At 37.1% G+C, this 12474-nt stretch overlaps 1 protein-coding gene and 1 pseudogene across 1 annotated transcript in view; one reads left to right on the forward strand and one right to left on the reverse strand.

The window, feature by feature from the left end:
• LOC111148353 overlaps nt 1-11850 on the reverse strand; it is a 12825-nt pseudogene extending 975 nt beyond the window's left edge.
• LOC111148291 (FER tyrosine kinase) overlaps nt 1-12474 on the forward strand; it is a 468603-nt gene that overhangs the window by 30605 nt on the left and 425524 nt on the right. The gene's annotated exons all lie outside the window — the stretch shown is intronic.

The following is a 12474-nucleotide window of genomic DNA, read 5'->3' on the forward strand; positions in this document are numbered from 1 at the left end:
CCAGAAAGTTAGTTAAAATGTAGTTATACAGCTCTTAAATGGTGGAGTTAGCATTTTAACCCAGGATTGTCTGTTCCCAAAGCCACCTCCTACATGTATGTTTGCATTTAGACCCATGTGCATGCGCTCCTTTCATAACTACCCTCCAGGGTTGTTGGAGATGTTCTCTCTCTTTTCTTTTTAATTAAAAAAAAAATGCTTTCCAGCTTTCTTGAGGTACAATTGACATATAATGTTGGCTGTTTTCAGGTGCACTATGTGATACATGTATATTATTGTGACGTGATGTTCTCTTCTTAATAAAGGCTTTTTGAGCTCCCTACTTAGCTGTGCTCTTTCCTTTTTCTGTGTCTTTGTAGCACTTTATACCTCATGCTTTTATATTCTGTGACACCTTCTTTCATGACTTCTAGGAAGATGCATGCTTCTTCTGTATCCCCACCGAGTTTGTACACATTTGTATTTGTGAACCAGTTGAATTATATGACATTTGTGTGTTTCCATGTTTGTCATCTTTGGTAAATTGTGGGCTTTTGAGACCAAGCCTATAATCTTATGGGTCTTGATATTCCTGGCACTGAGAACTATGTCTGACACATAGATGTTCAATACATGTGGCTGAATGAATTTTGAATGAATTGTATCATTGTTACCTATGAAGTTGTCTATTTATTCTTAATGTACTATAAGTATTTGAAGGTAGTAATCCAAATTTTATTTATCTTTGTATCCCTAACAGTATCTCTGCATGGTAACTCAATAAATACCTGTTGATTTATATTAATACTTTAAAACAAAGAAAAAATTCTGTTAACAATTCTGCTCTCTCCATTTGAAGTCAGTACTTCAAATACATTTTTGAAATTAAAAAACAGTTCATTCAAAAACAAACATATTCTTCATTTGTTTAGAGATTGTATGGTGTTCCTTCTCAGTGGAATACTATCACCCCTTAATGTTGTTCCAGTAGGCTGGCTGGACAATCCAGTGCTGTTTCAGTTGAATTAACTTTTATTTTAAATTAAACTAAAAGCAACACTTTCAAATACATGAGAGGAGTTTTAAATATTGAATCTGTAAGGTGGCCAAGGTAGCATATATTAACTGGTAATGAATGATGTTGTCTTTGTAGTTAAACTTTGGTGACTGTTCATTCCTGCCTGTTTAACTGGTTATGAAAAAAACACTTCACTTTGTATTCAGATGACCTCAGTTTTTTGGTTTGTAATCTTGGTTATTACTTGCGTACTTGGTGGCTTTTTATGACTTTGTTTCTGTCTTGCTGCAGGCAGCTTAATATTTTGTTCAAATAGAGTCACTATTTCTGATTTCTATCAGTATTGAAGCATATGAAAGGTAAGAAATGCCATTAGATAATTATATTTGCGCTTTAACTGACTAATGATTTTATAGTCTTTATTAATGAACAAACATATAGTAATAAAGTAATTTGAACCATTAACTGATTTTGATGGGTTTTATTAGTCAAGGACTATAAATTCAAATTCATTGAATTTCTTGCCAGCTTGTGAAAATATCTTTTGGGGGAATAATGAAATATTTCCCATTTCTATTACAGTTATTATTCACTTATTTGCAGATTTTTAAAAAATCAGCCTACCTTCGTGGTATATTTGAATTTCTTTGTCAGCGTTAAAAGGAAATAACTAAATAGACATTTTGACCACAAGACATCATCTGTGTAAAATAAATCACCTTTACTTGAAAGAGAATATTCAATACCCAATAAACTTTCTTTATGCTATATAAAAACAATATTTACATGTATATTCTCAGAGAATGTAAAAGTTGCCAGTTGTGGAGCCAAAAGTTGAAAAATAGAAGACATTTTGCAATAAATACTTGCGTATATCCTTATACTTACAAGAAATACAATGAGAATTCTATTATTCTACTAAGGAAACTAGTTACCAGTTTTATATTTTGCTATTTAATAAATGCCATTTTTAAAAACAATTTATTTACTATATATATATATATAGAGAGAGAGAGAGAGAGAGAGAGAGAACGAACGTGCACAGTGGGTGGGGTGGTAGGCAGAGGGAGAGGCAGAAACAGACTCCCAGTGGAGCAGGGAGCCTGAGGCGAGGCTCAATCCCATGACCTCAGGTGAACGCAGATACTTAACTGACTGAGCCACCCAGGTGCCCCAATAAATTCCATTTTTGTTTAAAAGTATGTATAGATTTCTTTTATACAGTGTGAACTTCTAATTTTTGAAAATGTAGCAATTTTAATGGTTATTTTCAAGTTTTTAATAACTCTGGTCAATTGAAAACTCACCATAACTCACTTGATTCTTAATAACAAGCCAAATAAAACAAATTTAAATAAACCAAAATAGTCAATAATAGTTCATTAGTTTCATTATTTTTATTTTTTAAAGGATGCTATTTAAAATTAGGCATCTTTGCTAATAACATGCATGCATTTTTGTATAATACTGTTCCTATCTGATTTGTACTTACTGTCTACTCAATTATAGCTATTTTTATTTTAAAAGTTCATTTATAAATCTTTCAAAAAATGAGTTTGCTCTTGCAATTATTTGCAGTAAATTGAATGCTTGCTATATCCTGGGTAGTAACTTAAGCCCCAGTGATGTAAAGATGAAAAATATGTGCTATTTCAGAGTTTAATGGGAGAAATATATTTCAACAAATAGCTAACATATACCATGAGAAGTGTTATGTTAATCACAGATACTTAGGTGATGCCTGAGATCTGAGGAAAGGGAACACGTAAATCAGCCGCGGTGGTTATGATTGTTAGTCAGAGAAGCCTTCACAGAGAATACTACTTTAAAGTTTAGCTGTTGATAATTCTTTAGATAGACAAGGGAGGAAAAGAGTTTGGACTGAAGGAACGTCTTCAAAGACACAGACTAAATTTAAGGAGCCATAAGTAGTAAGGTGCGGTACTGTTGCTGAGGGTGGGAGGTTATCTGGGGCCTGCTTTGATTATCAGGCAAAGGAGTTAGAATTTGAACCTGTAGGTTAGAGTTGTAAAATTAATACCTGGTATTATTATTATTGTTATTATTATTATTTTTTTTTAAAGATTTTTATTTATTTATTTGACAGAGATCACAAGTAGGCAGAGAGGCAGGCAGAGAGAGAGGGGGGTAAGCAGGCTCCTGGCTGAGCAGAGAGCCTGATGCGGGGCTGGATCCCAGGCAGAGGCTTAACCCACTGAGCCACCTAGGCACCCCAATACTTGGTATTATTAAAACTAAAGAATGAAGGGGCGCCTGGGTGGCTCAGCAGGTTAAGCCTCTGCCTTCGGCTCAGGTCATATCCCAGGGTCCTGGGATGGAGCCCCGCATCAGGCTCTCTACTCAGCAGGGAGCCTGCTTCCTCTTCTCTCTCTGCCTACTTTTGATCTCTGTCAAATAAATAAATAAAATTAAAAAAAAAAAAGACTAAAGAATAAAGACTCCGAGGTAGGGACTGTGGAGCACAAGAGAATGCATGTACAGTGCTTGTGGCTGTGTAGCTAATTCATTTAATAGATATTTATTGCAGCTGTATGCAACACACACTTTTAAGCAGTGGAGATATACTGGGGGAGCAGAACAGAGTGCTTCCCTGACTGATTGGAACTTACATTACATATCAGTTTATGATATAATAGCCCCTCTGACCTGCCATTCTGTGTTTATGTCTCTCTCTGTAATTTTTGGTTGCAGCATAACTGAATGCTTCCCTTGCCTTTTTTTTTCATCTTCCATAGGGTTAACACAGGCAGCTCCTTTGTATTATTTCTGGTAGAACGTAGCTGAATTTGTAATACCTTCTCCACATCTTGTTCTTCCTCAGAGCTATAGTTTGAGACCTGGACATAACTTTTTTTCAAATTGGAATTTTCTAGAGATAACTGTAGACAACATGCATTTGTATGAAATAACAATCCCTGGTACATTTTGTTCAGTTTCACCCAATGATAACATTTTGCAAAACCAAATATAAAATGACAACCGGTATATTAATTTTGACATATTCTACCAATGTTATTTATAGAAATATGAACTTTAATTATACACAGTTTTAATTATATTCATTTGTTGCGTGTATATTAAGTCCTATAAAATTTTACTACCAGTCTAGGCTCATGTATCCACTACTATCGTCAAAGTATCAAATAGTTCCAATACAATAGAATCCTGTGTGTTCCCCTTTTATAACCACACTTGCTTCCCTCCCCTGTTCTGTAAGCCCTAAACCCTGCTGACCCTTCCTCTGTCCTTTTTCCAAAATTTTGTCATTTCAAGAATATTACATAAATGGAATCATACATATGTAAATTTTTGGGATTTCCTTTTTTCATTCGGCAGGATTCTTGGAGATTCATCCAAGTGGTTGCCTATATTGATAGTTTGTTCCTTTTTACTGTGGATAGAATTCCATGGTATGTATTCACTCATTGAAGGATCTCTGGGCTGATTCCAGTTTTTGGCTATTATGAATCAATCTGCTATGAACATTTGTGTATAAGTTTTTATATGAAGATATGTTTCATTTCTCTGGCATAAATGTCCAAGATTGCAATTGCTGGGTCATAATGTAGTTGAATGTTTAGTTTTATCAGAAACCAGAGCAGATGTACTGTTTTGTCTTCTGACCAGCAACAAATGAGTGATCTGGTTTTTCCCATATTACCACAACCATTTGGTTTTGTCATTATATTTTATTTTAGCCATTCTGATAAGTGGGTAATGATATCTCATTGTAGCTTTTTAATAATTTTATTTATTTATTTACAATATTATTTATTTATTTGTCAGAACGAGAGAGAGCACAAGCAGGGGGATTGGCAGGCAGAGGGAGAAGCAGGCTCCCCGCTGAGAAAGGAGCCTGATGCGGGACCCTGGGATCATGACCTGAGCCGAAGGCAGATGCTTAACTGACTGAGCCACCCAGGCATCCCTTATTTTTATTTATTTTTTTAAGTAGGTTTCATGCCCAACATGGGGCTCGAACTCATGATCCTGAGGTCAAGAATCACATGTTTGACCAGTGAGCCAGCTAGGCATCCCTCTCGTTGTAGTTTTAATTGCATTTCCCTGATGGCTAATTATGTTGAATACCTTTTTATGTGTTTATTTGCCATTTTTATATCCTTTTCTGTGAAATGTCTGTTCATGTCTTTTGCTCATTTTCTAGTTGGATTTTTGGTTGTTGTTAACTGTTGAATTTGAGAGATTTTTCTATATTCTATATACTGGTCTTCTGTCAGATATGTCTTGCAAATATTTTCTCAAAGTCTGTAGGTTGTCTTTTTATCCTGTTCACATGGCATTTCACAGGCAAAAGTTTTTACTTTTGATGAAACCCAATTTATTGATTTTTCTTTTTTATGAATTACGTTTTTGTGTCAAGGCTAAGAACTTTGCCTAGCTTTACTTTTTTTTTTCTAGAAGTTTTATGTTTATACTTAATTTCATGATCTTTTTTTTTTTTTTTTTTTGAGAGAGAGAGAGAGAGAGATCACACGTGTGCACGTGTGTGCACACACACAGGAGACCTGGTGGAGTATGGAGGGGCAGAGGAAGAGGCAGAGAGAGAATCCTAAGCAGTCTCCATACCCAGTGCAAGCTCAGTCTCACAACCCTGAGATCATGACCTGAGCCAAAATCAAGAGCCAGACACTTAACTGACTGAGCCATCCAGGTGCCCCAGTTTATGATCCTTTTGAGTTAATTTTTGTGTAAGGTGTTAGGTCAAGATTGTCTCTGGCTCTCTCTTGCTCTCTCTCTCTTTTTCTTGGCCTATAGCTATCCAGCTGCTTCAGTACCACTGAATTGCTTTTGGACCTTGTCAAGAAGCAGTTGAGTATATTTGTGTGGATCTATTTCTGGGTTTCCTATTCTGTTCCATTGATCTGTTGTTTATACCCTCCCAAGATCACACTGTCTTGATTTCTGTGACTTTATATTAGCTTATTCCCCAAGATGGACATACTTCTTTGAGTAATCTTTCAGCCCCACTGTCTTTCTCCTCTCTTTCCAGAACTCAGATGATATAAATGTTAGATCTTTTGTTATTGTCCCACAGATCTCCAAGGCTTTATTCTTTTTTGTCAGTCTATTTTCTCTCCTGTTTGGATTGGTTGAAATCTTTTGCTCTGTCCTTACACTCACTGATTGTATTGTCTTTGATCTCCATTCTTCTATTAAGCTTACCTAGTGAGTTTTTTTTATTCCTGTTAGTGCATATTTTAGTTCTGTAATTTTCATTTGGTTATTTTTATGACTTCTATTTCTTTGCTTAGATTTTCCATTTTTCCATTTGTTTTTAAAAGAATTTATAACTGATGAAGCATTTTTAAGATAGCTGGTTTAAAATGCTTTTTAGATAATTTCAACATCTAATTCATCTCAGAGTTGACATTAGTTGATTGTCTTTTCTCATTCAAGCTGTGATTTTTCTTGGTTCTTAATATGAGGTGATTTTCAATTGAATCTTAGATATTTTATCTATTAATGTCAGAGACCCTGGGGTCTGTTTCAATGTTTTATATTCACAGGAAGTCCCTCTGTTTGGGTTTTGCATGCAGACCTTTTGGCCTATTTTTATGGGCTGTGGTTTCAATGACAGTTAATTGTCAGAGTCTTTGTTCTGTTATTTTGGTTTGCTTTGCTTGTCTGATGTAACTAGGGCTCCCACTAGTTCCTGCTGGTGCTGCTTGATAGAGCAGAAGATTTTTTTCTCAGGGTGAGCTACTTAGCATCTGTTGGTAGAAAAGGGCTAAGGTTGAATTTCCCTACTGTACCCCTAGCTGTCCTGATGTCTCTGAACAGGAGAGGAAAGTCTTGGAGAGCAGCAACTTCAGCTGGGTTCCTTTTGTTGGTTTTGCCTGCCTGCTCTGGTATCTCTGGTGGGGAAGGAGGTCCTCAGACCTGTGAGGACATAGAAGTTTCCTGACCTGATAGCCGTCTCTGTTGCTGCTTCTTCCTGCCTCATTCAGTTTCTCTTGGAGGGAAAGGGGATTCTCTAGGCCTAGCAGGTAAGGAAAGTGTTTCTCCTGGCTGTTTATTTTTGGTGGGGCTCATAAATAATTTCTCTTTTGTTGGTGTCTGGCTCTCTGATTGTTGTCAAAGGGACTCCTATTGGATCCTGAGGGAGTTAACCTCCATATATGGGCTGCCTTTTGTTACTAGATGGGAGGTTGGGAAAAGTCAGGTCTCAGTGACCTCCTGTTGGGTGAGGAGAACAGGAGACACTTGGCCTATGTGCTATTCTTCTAGTCCTAGGGCCAAAGGAGGTTGCCTTTGGTCAACCCTTCACAGTTCTTCTTTGGTAGTCTGTTGTGCCATTTCTTGTGTTTATAGTTGTGTTTTGTGCGATGGAGCTGGGAAGAATGGTCTGTGTCATCTTATCTGGACCAGAAGCTGGACCAGAAGCAAGGAGCCTGATGGGGGACTCAATCCCAGGACGCTGGGATCATGACTCAAGCTGAAGGCAGCCGCTTAACCGACTGAGCCACCCAGGCGTCCCTGGGTTTTACTTTTAATTTTGGTTTCTTTGTTGTATGAACATGGAGGTAGTAGGGTGATATTGGCTGGGGCTGAGTTTGACCTTGTTTGGAGGCCAGAGATTTACTTTCTCTTATGACATTCCATTAAACATCTTATACTTCTGGATTTAATTTTATCTACCAATTCTTCACAGAGCCTGGAATATTGCAAGCCGAGGCTTCCCTGTCTACATTTTGTAACATCCTATCCTGGTGCAGAGAGGCTTCTCTCTTCAGACATTTTCTTGACTTTTCCTTAGGTTGGCCTATTAACTATGCCTGCTTCTTTTCATATTGGAGCATCCAGTGTGAATTCTCAGGATTTTGTTTAACTCTGATTCCTCAGAAAGTCTTCTGGAAGTTGGGGTATTGTTGGGCACATTTCCATAGTACCTAGAGCCCTAGAATTTTCTCTTTCTTTTCTTTGAAACCATGCTGTGAATGTTGTGGCATAAAGATGGTATTTACTCTACTGATAATATATTTAAATTTTTGCTTTTTCTTAAAAACATTTTTTTGTTCTTTTTGTTATGCCCAAGTTTTCGCGTCTGAGAGACCACCAAGGGGCCAACATCGATGCAATCACACAAGGGTTTATTTGACAAGCTTAAGCTTGGGCCCAAGTATACCTGACGCAGTGGAGTAGGGACTTGGACCCCCAGGTGACATGCTTAAGCTTGGGCCCAAGTATACCCGACACAGTGAAGTAGGGACTTGGACCCCGAGGCTAGTTAAGGCAGGGTTTTTTTTTTCTGTTGTTGTTGTTTTTTAAGATTTTATTTATTTATTTGACAGACAGAGATTACAAGTAGTCAGAGAGGCAGGCAGAGAGAGAGAGGGAGAAGCAGGCTCCCCGCTGAGCAGAGAGCCCGATGCGGGGCTCGATCCCAGGACCCTGGGATCATGACCTGAGCCGAAGGCAGAGGCTTTAACCCACTGAGCCACCCAGGTGCCCCAAGGCAGGGGTTTTTATGGGTCATTACAAGAGGCTTGGTGGGGGGAGGAGGAGAAGTTTCAGACTTTTCTGTAGTAAGCTGATTAGCTGTTGTTGGGGTGTTGCAGGGTGGGGTACTTTCTTGGAACTTAAGCAGGGTGGGGGTCCCTGGAACTAAAGTAAAGTAGGGGAAAGTTCAGTCGTTGGTCACAGGGGCCTGAGATGGCTGCCGAAGCTAAGATGGCTGTACTTGTACTAATGCTAAATGCGAGGTGGGATGGCCTTACTTTTGTTTATTTATTTGCAAAGAGAGAGAGAGGTCACCAGGAGACAGAGAGGCAGGCAGAGAGAGTGGGGGAAGCAGGTTCCATGCTGAGCAGAGAGCCCGATGCAGGGCTTGATCCCAGGACCCTGGGATCATGACCTGAGCCGAAGACAGAGGCTTAACCCACTGAGCCACCCAGGCACCCCTTGTTTTCTAAATTTATACGCCATGTCAAGGATCCTTCTTTTTAATTCTCACTGATACTGTCGATTATAGATTCTCATTGTTCAAGTTGTATATTGCTATAACTTATTCATTTGTCTTATGTCTCATTTATGTTTTTTTCCCTCTCTTCAAGCTATTTTATCTCTAGCTTTCAGATTAAAACCTATCTCTATGTCCCCCTTTCTCTTTTAATTGCTATAACATACAGATAGAAAAGTACATGAGTCACAGGTGCTCAGCTTGATGAAATTTTACAAACTGAACATACGTATGTAACTAGCACCAGTAAATTAATTATTTAAAAAAAATCACATTTGTGATCATGTTATTTTGCCTTAAAAACCAATCAGCTCAAGGAGTTTGATCCTTATTAGTTTCCTGTATAGTGAAATAAAGCAGATAAATTGGTATGGCATCTCCCACTGCTTGCCATGTATAGGTTGATTTTGGAGACATTTTTTTCTTTGCTTTACCTCATATTTACTTTTTTTTGTCCCATACTGCTCCTACTTCCTAGAATACATTTCCTCTTTGACTTGTTACAATCTAAATCATGGTTATTTTCCACTCCTATCTCAACTCTTGCTATTTCTAGGAAACTTTTCTGGGCTGGTCTAGCTTTCATTATTTTTTTCCCCCTCTTCAAAAATTATTTAATTAATATATTTTTTGAATAGGTAATATCAACTTATTCACTTAGCACAAAATTCAAATGCACAAAAGGATATATAGTGAAAAGTCCCTCTCCTGCTCCAGTGCCCCAGCCACTATGTGTTCTTTGGGAAATATTTTTTGTATTCATAAGAAAAATTAATTTCTATTATTCTTCCTCTTTTTTATACAATGTAAGCATACCAAGTTCTGTGTCTTACTTTTCTCAGTTAGAAGTTTTTAATGATAGTTACAGATCAATACACAAAAGATTTTCTTATTTTTTATTAGGACTGAATGATTTTCCACTGAATGAATATACTGGAATCAGATCTACCATATTATGATTGTGAAGGCTGGACAGTGAACACATTCACATAGACTGTAATTTGAATGGCAGTCCCTAGAATTTTTCAGTTACAATCAGATGCCTCAGCCTTGATTGTAATTTACCTAGTCAGTTTCTTTTGATGGATATTTCTGCTTTTCTTTTTTGTATTGTTATCTTAAACACTACTGAAACAAATAGTCTTATTTGTGTCATTTGTCTGTAGGATATCATTCCCTTAATTCCTAAAACACTTACAATCTCTATCAATTTAACAATTAGACAAGGTCTTAATTTATTATGGAGTTGTTTTAAAAATTTTTATCATTTTCATTCCTTAAGGAGTGGTAACATAAATGAAATTATTTTATATTTCTAGACCTAGAATACTGGTGTGTAAAAATATACCTTTAGGATGGACTGGAGGGTTTCTCTTATAGCTGCCAGATTCTATTTCCTTTTTTATCCTTTTGAGCTCTTCATAATCCTTTTGAAGTTCCTGGTAATGGAAGAAAAAAATATTATCAAAGTTTAGATCAGAGGTAGGTGTATTTAGAAGCAGAAGTGATATTTATCCCAAGTTTTGGAATAAAATGAACCACAATCTTAGTCTTTGAAAAAAAGGAAAATGTTTCACATTTCTTTGGCCTCAAAAATTACTCCTTATTTTTCCACTGAAAGCATGGGATAAGACAGAATGTATCTTGACTGAGATTTAGATGAGCTGTAGGTAAAATAACAGAAAAATGTCCATTGTAAATTTTTATGTCCTATAAAGATACAGTATATCCAAGTAAAGATTTTACTTTTAAAATTTCTTTTATTTATTTATTTTTTAAAAGATTTTATTTATTTATTTGACAGAAAGAGAGATCACAAGTAGGCAGAGAGGCAGGCAGAGAGAGAGAAGGAAGCAGTCTCCCCACCCAGCAGAGAGCCCGATGCGGGGCTAGATCCTAGGACCCTGAGATCATGACCTGAGCCAAAGGCAGACTGTAACCCACTGAGCCACCCAGGTGCCCCTCTAAGTAAAGATTTTAAAGCTGCTACATCCAAAGTCAAAAAACTGGAATTATCCTATTCATATTAAAGTGAATAAGTCAATTACTTTGTATTGGCTTAATTATGTTAATTATGTTAAGGTTGCTACTTTGGGAACTTTGATGGCGTACAGTTTTCCAGAACCTTTTTTTCTCTCCTCTACTTACTTGATAGATCACAAAACTGGCCAGTTTTCTGTTGGGGGAAAAATTGTAATTTGTTCTCTATTTGGAAAACCCACATTTTTACCATCTCTTTAGATGTTACCTCTGAGGTTAGAAACATAAACCTCTTCTCATTTTTCTCTATAGCTTGGAAGATCTCCCTGAATTAACAAGAAAGTGACTTCTGGTATGGCTAAGCCAGAACTAAAAATAAGGGGTGTGTTTCATCATTTCTTCTATTGGGCCCTGAAAGATTGATTGCCTGAAATTTTAGCGGTCTGGAGAGCAAAATAAATACTATCATAGTTTTTGGGATTTATAGCAAACAAGCAGGGTATTTGGGGGGAAATTTCTGAGAACTGACCTTTAGATGATCATAAGTTATACTGTAGTGATTTTTTAAGCAACTTTATTGAGATATAACTCACATAATGAAGAATTCACCGACTTAAACTGTATATATAGTTCAGTGGCTTTTATTTTGTTCACAGAGTTGTGCAACCATTACCACAATCAATTTTAGAACAGTTTCATTGCCCCAAAATGAAATCCAGTATCCAATATCAGTCACTCCTCATTTCTTCCCAAATTTGCCAGCCCCAGGCAACTACTATTCCACTTTATATCTGTACATTTTGGACATTTCATATAAAGAGATCATTGTGTCTAGGTTTCTTTTACTTAGCATAATGCTTACAAGGTTCATCCATGTTTTAGCTTCTATCAATACTTTGTTCCTTTTTATTGCTAATATTATATTGTATGTATATATCATATTTTATTTATCCATTCATCAGTGGATGGATATTTGGGTTATTTCCACTTTGTAACTATTATGAACAATTCTGCTGGAACATTGATGTACAAGTGTTGTGTGGGCATATGTTTTCATTCCTCTTGGATTTGTAACCAAGAGTGGGGTTTCTGGGTCATATCATTGCTCTGTGTTTAACTTTGAGGAACAGCCCCACGTTACATTTCCACCAGTAGTGTATTAGGGTTCTAATTTCTTCACAGTCTCCAGCACTTGGTATTATCTGTCTTTTGATTAAAGACATCCTAGTGGTGTGATGTGGTATCTCATTGTGGTTTTAATTGGTATTTTCCTAATGGCTAATGATTTTGAACATCTTTTCGTGTGCTTAATGGACATTTGTAACTCTTGTTTGGAGACATGTCTATTGCCCATTTAAATTGGTTTATTTGTCGGGGCGCCTGGGTGGCTCAGTGGGTTAAAGCCTCTGCCTTCGGCTCAGGTCATGATCTCAGGGTCCTGGGACCAAGCCCCGCATCAGGCTCTCTGCTCAGCAGGGAGCCTGCTTCCTCCTCT

Source organism: Enhydra lutris, unplaced genomic scaffold (assembly GCF_002288905.1).
Source record: "Enhydra lutris kenyoni isolate GAN:26980312 unplaced genomic scaffold, ASM228890v2 scaffoldscaffold19, whole genome shotgun sequence".
NCBI lineage: Eukaryota > Metazoa > Chordata > Mammalia > Carnivora > Mustelidae > Enhydra > Enhydra lutris.